Source organism: Solanum stenotomum, chromosome 1, assembly GCF_019186545.1.
Source record: "Solanum stenotomum isolate F172 chromosome 1, ASM1918654v1, whole genome shotgun sequence".
Classification (NCBI taxonomy): Eukaryota; Viridiplantae; Streptophyta; class Magnoliopsida; order Solanales; family Solanaceae; genus Solanum; species Solanum stenotomum.
Window position 1 is genome coordinate 16,595,458 of NC_064282.1, and position 11,903 is coordinate 16,607,360.

Sequence of the window (11,903 nt, forward strand, 5' to 3'; positions counted from 1 at the left end):
TTTCAAAAATAAAGTCTTTTAATTATATTTTTTGGGGGTGGGGTGGTAGGGATAGGTGTAACGACATGTTTTCGTCGTTATGGAAAAATCAATGGGAAAAAAATTTGGGTCATAAAATTTCTGAGTAGTGACTTGGAAATTTCTAGTCTAGGCCAGATTTGGACGAAATCTTAGTCAAGTGAGATTTAGGGAAATCTGATAATGAATTGGGGTTTAATTATGAATTTGATCACATGAGTGGATAGCCAAAACGTTAAGGAGCATGCAAAGTTTTATGGAATCAAATTCGGGAGAGTAGAACTCATGAATTGAACGTCGCGTGACAGAGTAATTTTAGAATATCAAGGGTTGAAGGTTGTTGTGAAATGGGAGCTTGGAACTTAAATTTTGAGTTTCTGTCTCCGTACAAGCCGTTGTGGCGGGCCACACTACTAAAAAATTGCCAAAAAATGACGGACTGCATCGCTCTAAAAAGCGACGCCATTTGACACACTGTCCGTCGCTTTTTAATAAAAATAATTATTTTAAAAATTATTTTATAAAAAGTGACTAAGAGACGCTGTCCGTCGCTTTTTAATAAAAATAATTATTTATAAATTAAATAATAATCACGTTGTCCGTTGTTTTTAATTTATTTTATTTTATTAATTAGTTTTTAAAAAAGCGACGGACTAACAGTCAAAATATCTAGTCAAACATTTTTAAAAAGCGACGGACAACGTCTCTTAGTCCGTCGCTTTTTAGTCAAAATTTTGGTCAAATATTTTTTAAAAATGACGGACAAGGAGACACTATCCGTCGCTTTTTTAATTTATGTTGAACCATAAAAAGGATTTTCACACCATTTTCCCATCTCCCTTTCTCTCTCTTCTCTCTTCTCTCCCTTCTCTCTAAAACCTAACTGTTCCCACCCCAAGCCGTTGTCGCCCTTCTCTCCTTGATCATTAGTCCCGTTGCTGCCTTGCCCTGTCGGCGCCGTCACCCGTCGTCCCCACTGCCTCTTTTTCTTAACTTGTTAAGGTTAGGGTTTAATTTTAATTTTTTTTCAATTCTAGTGATATTTGATTTGTTATAAATTAGTATATTGTTTTAGTTTGATGAATTGTGTTATTCAATTGTTAATTTGTATGTTTGATTATTGTTAGTTAGGTAGAGAATTGGGGTGTTTTTATTTTAGGGTTTTCTTCTAAATTTTTTTATTTTTTATTTTAATATGATTGTGAATTGAGTATTAAAAGTTAGAAGTTAGATTAGTTGCATTTTCCAACTTTGAAGTTAGATTACTTTGAAGTTAGAAAAATATTGGATAGTATATGAAAGTTGAAATTAGATTAGTTGAATTTTCCAACTTAGAAGTTCTTGAATTTAGTAAGTTTGAAAGTTGAAGTTAGAAAAATTGGGGAATTTTAAATATGATTGTAAATTAAGTATTAGAAGTTAGAACTAACAAATAATTAGAAGCTAGAAGTTAGAGATTAGTTGAATTTTTCAATTTTTCATTGTATTTGCGCTTATATGTATTATATTGTTGTTGAAAATTGGGTTACTTGAATTATATTCTTGAACTTAGAAATTCTTGAACTTGGAAATTCTTGAACTTAGAAATTCTAGAAATTAGATATGAACTTGAATTTTTGTAGGATTTTAGAACTTTAATTAGGTTGTGAACTTTAGAAATCTTGAATTATTGTAGGATTTTAGAACTTTACGTTGTGAACTTTAGAAATCTTGAATTATTGTAGGATTTTAGAACTTAAGGTTGTGAACTTTAGAAATCTTGAATTATTATGGGATTTTAGAACTTTAAGTTGTGAAGTTTAGAAGTCTTGAATTATTGTAGGATTTTAAACTTTAGAAATCTTGAATTATTGTAGGATTTTAGAATTTCAGGTTGTGAACTTCAGAAATCTTGAATTATTGTAGGATTTTAGAACTTAAAGGTGTGAACTTTAGAGAACTTGAATTTTTGTAGGATTTTAGAACTTCATAAGGTTGTGAACGTTATGAATCTTGAATTATTGTAGGATTTAGAACTTTAAGTTGTGAATTTTAGAGAACTTGAATTTTTGTAGAATTTTAAAACTTTAAATTGTGAACTTTAGAGAACTTGAATTTTTGTAGGATTTTAGAACTTTAGGTTGTGAAATTTAGATAACTTGAATTTTTGTAAGGTTTTAGAACTTTAGGTTGTGAAGTTTAGAAATCTTCAATTATTGTAGGATTTTAAAAATTTAGGTTGTGAACTTTAGAAATCTTGAATTATTGTGGGATTTTAGAACTTTAAGTTATGAAGTTTAGAAATCTTGAATTATTGTACGATTTAAAACTTTAGGTTCTGAAGTTTAGAAATCTTGAATTATTTTAGGATTTTAGAACTTTATAAGATTGTAAACGTTAACAATCTTGAATTATTGTAGGATTTTAGAACTTTAGGTTATGAATTTTAGAAATCTTGAATTATTGTAGAATTTTAGAACTTAAAGTTGTGAACTTTAGAGAACTTGAATTTTTGTAGGATTTTAGAACTTTATAAGATTGTGAACGTTAGAAATCTTGAATTATTGTAGGATTTTAGAACTTTAAGTTGTGAATTTTAGAGAACATGAATTTTTGTAGGATTTTAGAGCATTAGATTGTGAAACGTTAGAAATCTTGAATTATTGTAGAATTTTAGAACTTTAAGTTATGAATTTTAGAAAACTTGATTTTTTGTAGGATTTTAGAACTTTAAGTTGTGAACTTTAGAGAACTTGAATTATTGTGGGATTTTAGAACTTTAGGTTATGAACTTTAGAAATCTTGAATTATTTTAGGATTTTAGAACTTTAGGTTGTGAACTTTAGAAATCTTGAATTATTGTGGGATTTTAGAAATTTAAGTTGTGAACTTTAGAAATCTTGAATTATTGTAGGATTTTAAACTTTAGGTTGTGAACTTTAGAAATCTTGATTTATAGAATTTATGAACTAATTATTAGGTTGAACTTTAGAAATCTTGATAAAATATAGTCTTTATGAACTATTTGTAATGTTAATTTACGTGTAAATTGTGATTTAGATATTTTTGAATGTTAATTTAAGTTTGTTGTTTTATATTTTGTGTAGCTTCTTTGTAATGTTTTTGTGTTTGATTGGGGTTGAATTGAATTGAATTGCTTTTGCAAGTGGACAGCAGAAACTAGCAGTTTCTGCTGTCAAAAAAATTGCAGACAAAGCAACGGAGAGGGTGGTTTTGTCTGTAGCTTTTCTAGATTTTATTTTAAAAAAAACTCAGAAAAGCGATGGACAGGGTCCTTTAGTTCGTCACTTTTTTAAATTTTATTTTAAAAAAAACCCAGAATAGTGACGGGCAGGGTCCTTTAGTTCGTCGCTTTTCTGAATTTTTCAAATTTTTATTTCCAAAAAAGCGACTGACGGCGTCTCATTGTCCGTCGCTTTTCAAGATTCTAAAAGAATTAAAAATTAATTAAAGCGACGGACGGCGTCGCATTCTTCAAAAAAAAATCTTTTAAAAAAAGAAAAGCTACGCAGTCCATCACTTTTGGAAAAGCATCGAGCCAAAAAGCGACGAGATTGACTGCGTCGCTTTTGGCCAAAAAAGCGACGCAGTCCGTCACTTTTTTCATCTTTTTTTTTTACAGTTTTTTAGTAGTGCCAGTCACGACTTAAGTAGGGAAAAAATTCCAATTTTGTTATTTTTCTGCAAACTTCGTTCTTAAGAGCTATGAGGCGACCCAGGACGAGTTCTTGACAGTTTTCCACGACTTTTGGTGCTAAAGGTAAGGATTTTACTCCCTTAATTCATTTTTCGATCCGTAGAACTTAGATTCATGGGTAATTATCGTTGGGAGAGAGTTTTGGCCTGAAGTTGATGGTGGGAAAAAAATCCTAGTTGCACCTTAGGATCATGAGTTTGGTCTTGGGTTATTGGGTTTGTTATAATTCAGATAATTAGACCTTAATTCGTTGATCCTTGTGTTATATTAATTGTTTGTAGACTTAGAACAAGCAGAAAGAATACGAAAAGGGAAGGATCAAGAGTCTTAGGAGGATTCAAGCTTGATTTCGAGGTAGGTGATGGTTTGATTTCCTGTTTGGATATATGTCGATTGATTACTATATTGTATGCATGCGTGTATATGAATAGGGAAATGCGAATCGAACCTAATGAAATGATTATATGTGAACAATACATGCCATCAACCTGTTACTTGATTGTATGATTTGAGTAATGTTCATTATGAAAGTGATTGTGATTGTGGTTGTGCTGATTGGATCAGGTGTCATGTTCTGACACATACATTGGATCGGGTGTCACGTTCCGACACACTAACAGTTTGGGTATAGGTTCCTTAAGAGAACTACTTGTGATTGTTATGCTTATGTCTACTTGTCATTGATAATGGAAGACTATATATATGTTGCTCTGGAATGATAACTGAACTGTATTTCGTATATGTGTGCTTACTGTGTTGTGATTATTCGTTATATATTGTGCTTATGAGAATAGTCGCATGATACTACTAGTACAATGTGGTTGTATACTGATACTTCATTTGCTCTTTCTTTGTTGAGTACATGGAATCTTTAAGGCGGCTACTAACAGACCTCATTTAGGAGATGACTGATCGAGACCGAATTCTAGGATGAACCAGTTCTTCCAGACTTCCATGAGTTCTTATTCTGTTTAGTCCATTTTCTTCGGACTTCGACTAGTACTTTGGATATTCATTTGTTTAGTTTTGGGGTTGTATCCCTTGTTTATAGACTTGTCGTTAGTAGAGTTTCGGTACATTGACTTTCAAGCTCTAGGCGTTGTTTTCCGCAAATGTTTTGGTAATTGTTTTGTTAAACTTTCGAAGTTTATGGGAACTTCATTTTCCTTTAGACATTTAAACTTGTTTATGTATTTTTAAATGCTTAGTTTTCTTTAAGTTGCTTGGTTGGGTTGTAGTAATAGTTCTCCCACCGGAGGGTTAGTGTGAGTGTCAATCACAACGGTCTGGGTCGTGAAAATAGGGTGAAATGATATGGGTTGAGGTATTGACAACTTAACTTTGATTTAATATTTTTTGGCTTTAGGAGATTAAAGTGGGTTACAACTATTTTACCCAAACCATATTTAACCAAATCCATATTTTACCCAAACCATATTTAACCAATTCATATTCAAACCATCCAAATCCGATCCAATCCACCCATTTGTCACTTCTAGTGTTTGGTCATATAACTTGGCAAACATCTTTGTCAAGTATCCCAAGTTTTGATAATTGGAATTTTGAAAAATTCAAAAATTATCGCAAACTTTTATATTTTTTAAAAAATACACATTATTTATTAATTTCAACTAATATTTGTTACTACATCCTCCGAAGAATTTTTGAATTCTAATTTGAGTGACAAAATTGAGAAAAAAGGAGTGTTTTTAATGAGTTATAATTATAACTGAATCAATGACAAATTTAAATATTCAATTAATATATTGTCTTGTCTATATTGTTATTATTGTTGTTGTCGATTGTTATTAATTATGTTATAAGGTTATTTTTTAACAAAATATATTACTATAAATAGACAATACAAATTTATGGGTATTTTAAATAGTTTTGTAAAACTTATGGGTATAAATCATATTTTTTGAAATAATAAAATATTTTCTTGGAAAACTTGGGGCCAAACACATGGTGTAATTTGACCAAAAACTTGGCCAACTATTATTTGCCAAGAATATTTGGAAGCTTGGGGCCTAACGCTAGCTTAAAAGGGAAAAATAATACTTTTACCTCGAAAAGAAAAATTATTTACAAATGATTATTTATTTACTTTCATACATCTTATTTTTAACTATTAATATGCTTTTATTTTCTAATACCATCAAAGTGTATATATATTATGATTGTAACAACTAACAAAGTTAAAAAAAATCTATATAAAATATAAAGCTAGATAAAAACAAAAAAGTGATCTGACACCTCTTTTTGTCAAAGATCCTATTTATCTATTTTCTCCTTTTCTTTTTGATATTTTTCTTAGTTTTTTTTCTTCTTCTTCTTCTTCTTCTTCTTCATATTATTGTATAAAAATAAATGTATTAATTATTATTTATTCATGTTCTTTAATATACCAACTTAATTGCCTTTATTTCCGTTACTTTCATGACTTTCGATGATCATATCCTCCGTTCATTTTTAAATGATCTCCTTTTTTAGAGTCAAACAATAAGACTTTTGACTAGCATTTTATGATGTATGTTTTCATCATATTGATATGCAAAAAATTGTAATTTATAGTACTTTTTGTATTGTTTTTTAATATCTAAATTTTTTGTTTAAAATATAGAATCAATGTAATTTAATTTCACTTAGAAAGTTAGTTATATTGATTTTTGAAAAAGAACAACATGACAATTAAAAGTGGATAAGAGAGTATTAATATTCATGATAATAATATTGAAAAATGAATAGTTGATTAATTGAATTAAAAGATTCTTGGAGCTATTAAAGATAAAATAAAGAGGTGATTTGACACATCCGTGATTTTCTAGACCATTCATCTTTTTTCTCAAAAATCTTTCCCGTAATATTTTATTTTCAACTTATTATACTTATAATTTTAAACATACAAAATCCATTAGTAACACCTAAAATTTCAAAAGTTTTTATCTAACAAGTAACAACCAAAAAGAAACGTCATTTGCTACTATTAATTATTAGTAATTAAATATGCTATTTTTATATTGTAAGAAAAGGAACAAAAAAAAAACACTTGACATTCCCGAGGAAAGCTATATAATGGAGTTTGAGGAATGTCTGTCTTCACTCCATTAAATCTATATATACATTAAAACCTCACTAAATTAATACTCAGTTAATTAATAATCTCTTTAAAATAATAATTTTCTTCGATCCCGATTCAGGCCAATGGAAATAATCACTCATTTCGATAAGGTAATAAGAGAATAGATTTTCAAAAGATTCCTGTATAAATATATGGTCCCATTAATATTATAAATTAATAATTCTTTAAAAGTACAAATATATCTAAGAAAATTTAGTGAAATATGATTCTATTATGTTATGTTTTCTTGTTAAAATTTAAATCTAGATGAATCTCATCTCTAACTTTTTTCATTGTATCCAAAAGTTTCAGTGTTATATTTTCTAGTTGCATCAAAAAATTGTGAAGAGTTTTAGATCCAAGTGTTTCGTTACGCGTAACTGGTTCCAAAGGTATTATATCATCTTCAACTTTATCAACATTGTTTTTCCAATGATATCTACAATTTGTTCTAAGCCGTGGCACTCTGAACATGTATCATTCTCACCATTCCAATAGGTTATTAATGTTAATTTTATTGCGGTAATCGAGATCATTAATCATGACCTCAAGTTCATGAATGACGTTTTTATAAGTGGATTCTTTCAAATTCTTTGAGATTTCATTCCTGAACAATTTTTCAGTGTCGAAACACTCTGTAAATTAATAAATATTAATTTATCGATTAAATAATACCTCCACAAAATAATAATATTTTATGGTCCCGCCTATATTAATTTAGAAAGGTTTTACTGTAACATAAAGTTAGATAAAAGAAAAGTGATGTGACACTCTTTGGCAAAAAGGCTATATGATGGAGTTTGAAAAAGGTTTTACTTCACTCCACCAAATTAGAATTTGCATCATTAGGTAAACAGTGAGAAAACACTTCCCTTCTCAATTTGTTTTTATATCTTACAAGATATGCATTCCGGGAGAGAAAATATTAAAAATGAACATGGAGTTTATCATCTTCCAAAACATCATAATGATAGAAATTAGAATGGATTGCAGTGCTATTTATTGTTGAGATTATAAGAAATACTTTTAATACTTATGTTGTTTTTTTTATATTATTTGATATTTTATGTTATTGTCTTATAAATAGAGACATTGTAAGACTTTGTAGAAACGAAGTCATTCTTTTAAGTATGTATTTGATGCTTATTATATTCATGATTTAGTTTGACTCGAATAATAAGAATACTGTTGAATGATGATCAATTTGAGTGAGTAGATGTTTACAAGAAATCGAAAGATTATGCATTAGTTTTGTGTTTTTTCTTTTATTTTTAATTATTGAGATCGTAAACATGATGTATTTATTTTTCCATATGTTCTCTCTTTATTTTTTATTTTATATGAATTATTTTTGTATTTTATAATTTTTGTTAGTTAAAAGTAATAATTTATGACTTTGTTGAACATTATAATTTTTTTTCATGATTTTTGAATTACAAATCCTTCATTATAAGCTTTAAGTAGCACTAAATTTCACATGTAATGACTTAAGTTCTTGAGTTTTTCATCTTTATTATCATCTTTAATTTCGCTAAGAATTCTATTTTTTTTTTGACAAATTCTTCTACTTCTCTATTATTGTAGAACTAGTAAAATTACCCGTGCAAGGCGCGAGAATTCTATATCACGAAATTTATAAAATAATACTTAAAAATTATTAGTCACGAGAACTAAAATACTATATTATCTTACATACAAGATTGCGTAGTAACGAGCATTAATAATTTATAGTTTATCCTTTTGCTTCCGGGAAGTGTTGCTATTTGATATTATTGGGAATCAAATGAACATCAACCTGAGTTATTAAAGTATGAAACAAAAAGGAAAAAATCGATCCCACTGAATTGCACAGTGTCCCTTTAAGAAAATTATTCTCTTTTAGTACCCGAGGTTTAAAGGAATAGATCCCATCAGGATAGAACAATTCTATTCACCAGTGTATTGATACAAAAATAATGGTGTCAGTGAGCCACTCAACTGGAGCAAAGTACACGAATATTTAATTGTGCAGGAGAAGAAGTTCAAAATTTCCGTTGTTTCAAAATGAAAGGAAATCTCTCTATTTATAGACAACAAAGGGTAGTGTGAACAAATGTTTATTGTGCCTTATCGGAAATGTCACAACTCTTTTGAAAAGTTACAACCCTTCGGAAAGGTCTCAACCTTTCATAAAAATCGCAACTTTTCATAAAAGTCACAATTTTTTTTTTATAAAAATCCCTTTTCATGAAAGTCTCAACTCTTCATATTTCATTGACACCTTTTAAAATCCAACAACGTGTACTTCAGATATCAATTCAAAGCTTCAATAAATGACATTGACCTTCAATCTATATTGTACCATCCCTAGACAAAAAAATGATTAACTCAAATCACCAAAGGTAAAGTAAGATTATTGAGAAATGGTAGAGTAATGCATGTAACAATGCAAGTATACACATGATTGAGTTTGACACAGTATTCCTATCTGGCGATCAGTTGACCCAGTATTCAAATGATAAAATTTCATAAATACATAATAATAGAAGTTAAAAAAGCAGAACCCGATATATGTCATTTTCTTCGTGATCCATTGTTGGCTCTTGCCAGATGACTTGCTACCTTAGAATCATACTTTAAATCACTTGAATATTTTTTCTTATTGCCCCACTTCCTCGAGAATTCAAGGATCTTGTCTAGTTTATCTTCTTCAAACCAAATATCTTTTTAAAATTGTTAGAAAAAATATTAGGAAACATAATTGAAGAAGAAGATGGCCTTGAGAGGCATGAAAAAACACTTTCTTTAAAGAGGTATTACCCGTATACGGTATACATATTAGAAAAAATACAAACAAATCTCTTCAGGCTTCAGGATACAACAAAACCCTTTGTTTATACATGCAAATTTTTTTCTTAGACTTCTTCTAGAGAATCTTTATATTTATAAATCTTAATAGATGACTTTTCATAAGAGTTATGTTCTTTCATGAACAAATGACTTTTCATAAGAGTCACGTTCTTTAATGAACTAATGACTTTTCATGATAAACATATTCTTTTTAATAAACAAATGTGTCTGTTCACTTTAAGATCTCTATATATTAGAAAATATCATATAAAGAATTGTAATATTTTGAAGGTGTATTTACGAATTTTATAAAATAAATAGGCGGAATGACCTGAAAGACCCTTGTACTTGGCTCCGTTTGTCAGTTGAACCCTCATACTCATCACTTTGTCAACTAGACTCTTAAACCCATTAGAATACAACATTTCAATCCCTTTTCTCCTCCGGTCAGAGTGCGTGTAATGGACGCGATTACACGTGAAGTTCCACATCATTTTTTAGTGCCACATGCAAAATTAAGTGCTAAAAATAAATAAATCAAATAGATCATTTTTTTAATTTCTTATGCTTTTCAAATAGTCATCTTCTTCATATATGGTCACAAATTGAGCACTAGGTTCATATCCATTAGATCAAATTCTTCTTGATTTAACTTGTAAATTCAACTACATGTTCACCAACACAAACTCAATGAACCCCAATAATTTTTTTAAAGTAATTTTACAAATTCACAAGACCCATTTATTATTTTTTAAGCTTTTTCAAACTTATCAATGGAGTTTTAAAATTTTCAATAGTCACAATCATCCTTCACATTATCCGCATCTCATCGTTGAAACCATCTAATAAAAGAATGATACTAATATTTTCCAAACCTAAAAAACGAAAATTTTAGAAGAAGTTGAGGCTACTGATTTGTATAAAAAAAAAAGAAGAAGAGGCGGAGAAGAGTGAATGTGAGGCTCGAGAAAGAAGAAAGTTGAGGGCTGTGGTGAGGGGTAGAAGAGAGAGGGCTGGAGGAGAAGAAGAAAAAGTGGGTGTGGGTGAAGGAGGGTTGAAAAAGATGAATTTTATTTTTTAATTTTGTTGAATTGAATTTTTTAAAAGTAAAATATTGTTTTAACTCGCTTTGAAGCGCGTATAATCACGCATATTTCCAACTCACCAATATTAATGTCACATAAGCTCGGTCAATGGTTAGAGGGGTTTAAAATATTGTGTTTTGATGAGTTTCAGGGTTTGGTTGACAAAGTGATGAGTAGAAGGATCCAACTGACAAACGGAGCCAACTACAGGGGTCTCCCAAGTCATTCCGCCAAATAAATATAAATAGAGTACTTATCCAATTTTTGTTTACTTCTTTGGCAAAATGATCTGGTGGACCCTTGTACTTGTATGCGTTTGTATTGTGAATCCTTCTACTTACCTCATCTGGACCCCTGAACCCATCTAAACTCAACCTATTGAACCCTTTCAACTCATTGTGATTCTTAATCGCGCTGATGTCACACGCCATGTCAGATAAAATTTGCCACATCATTTTTTATTTTTATAATAATTTCTTTTTTGACAAAAGAAAAATAATAAAGTTTTGATCAATTTTGACAAATTAAATTTTAATTTATTATTTTAAATTAAAAGTTTGGGTCTCCTCACATCATCTTCCATTTTCACTGTGAAATGGCCCAACTGCCGGAAAAAGTCGCTGCTGTTGCCGCTCCTCTTGCCGGCGAGACCACAAATACGATCTCCCCCACCAACCTCCATCTTCATCGCACACCCTCACCATTTTCTTTCCTCCTTCTCTAACCTCCACAAATCCAGAAACCCTAAGCCGCTGCACCAGCTCCTCGCTCCTCACCATCACCGACCGCTATGCTCTCCATCCTCTCCGGAGTATTAGAAGGCCAAGAAACTCCTTACTGTCTCCGGTGTACAAATATGTTAGGAGGCTCCTCGCCGTTGTCTCAGTCGTCGTTGCAACTCTTGCCGGTGACCATACGTTCTCTCTTCCTCACCTGTCTCCATCTCCGTTGCACCATGGCCACCAGATCTGATTGAAAAATCTCTTTGCTGTCGTGACCGGATCCCACCCTCACCCGCCTCGTTCTTCTTCCACTGACTTGCGTCGTCTCTCTCTAGGTGCCAGTGCGAAGATCTGCTAAAGAAGATGACAAGAGTGTGAAGAAGAAAGAAAAATGGATTGGACAGGGATGGAGATGGCCAAAAATGGAGGTG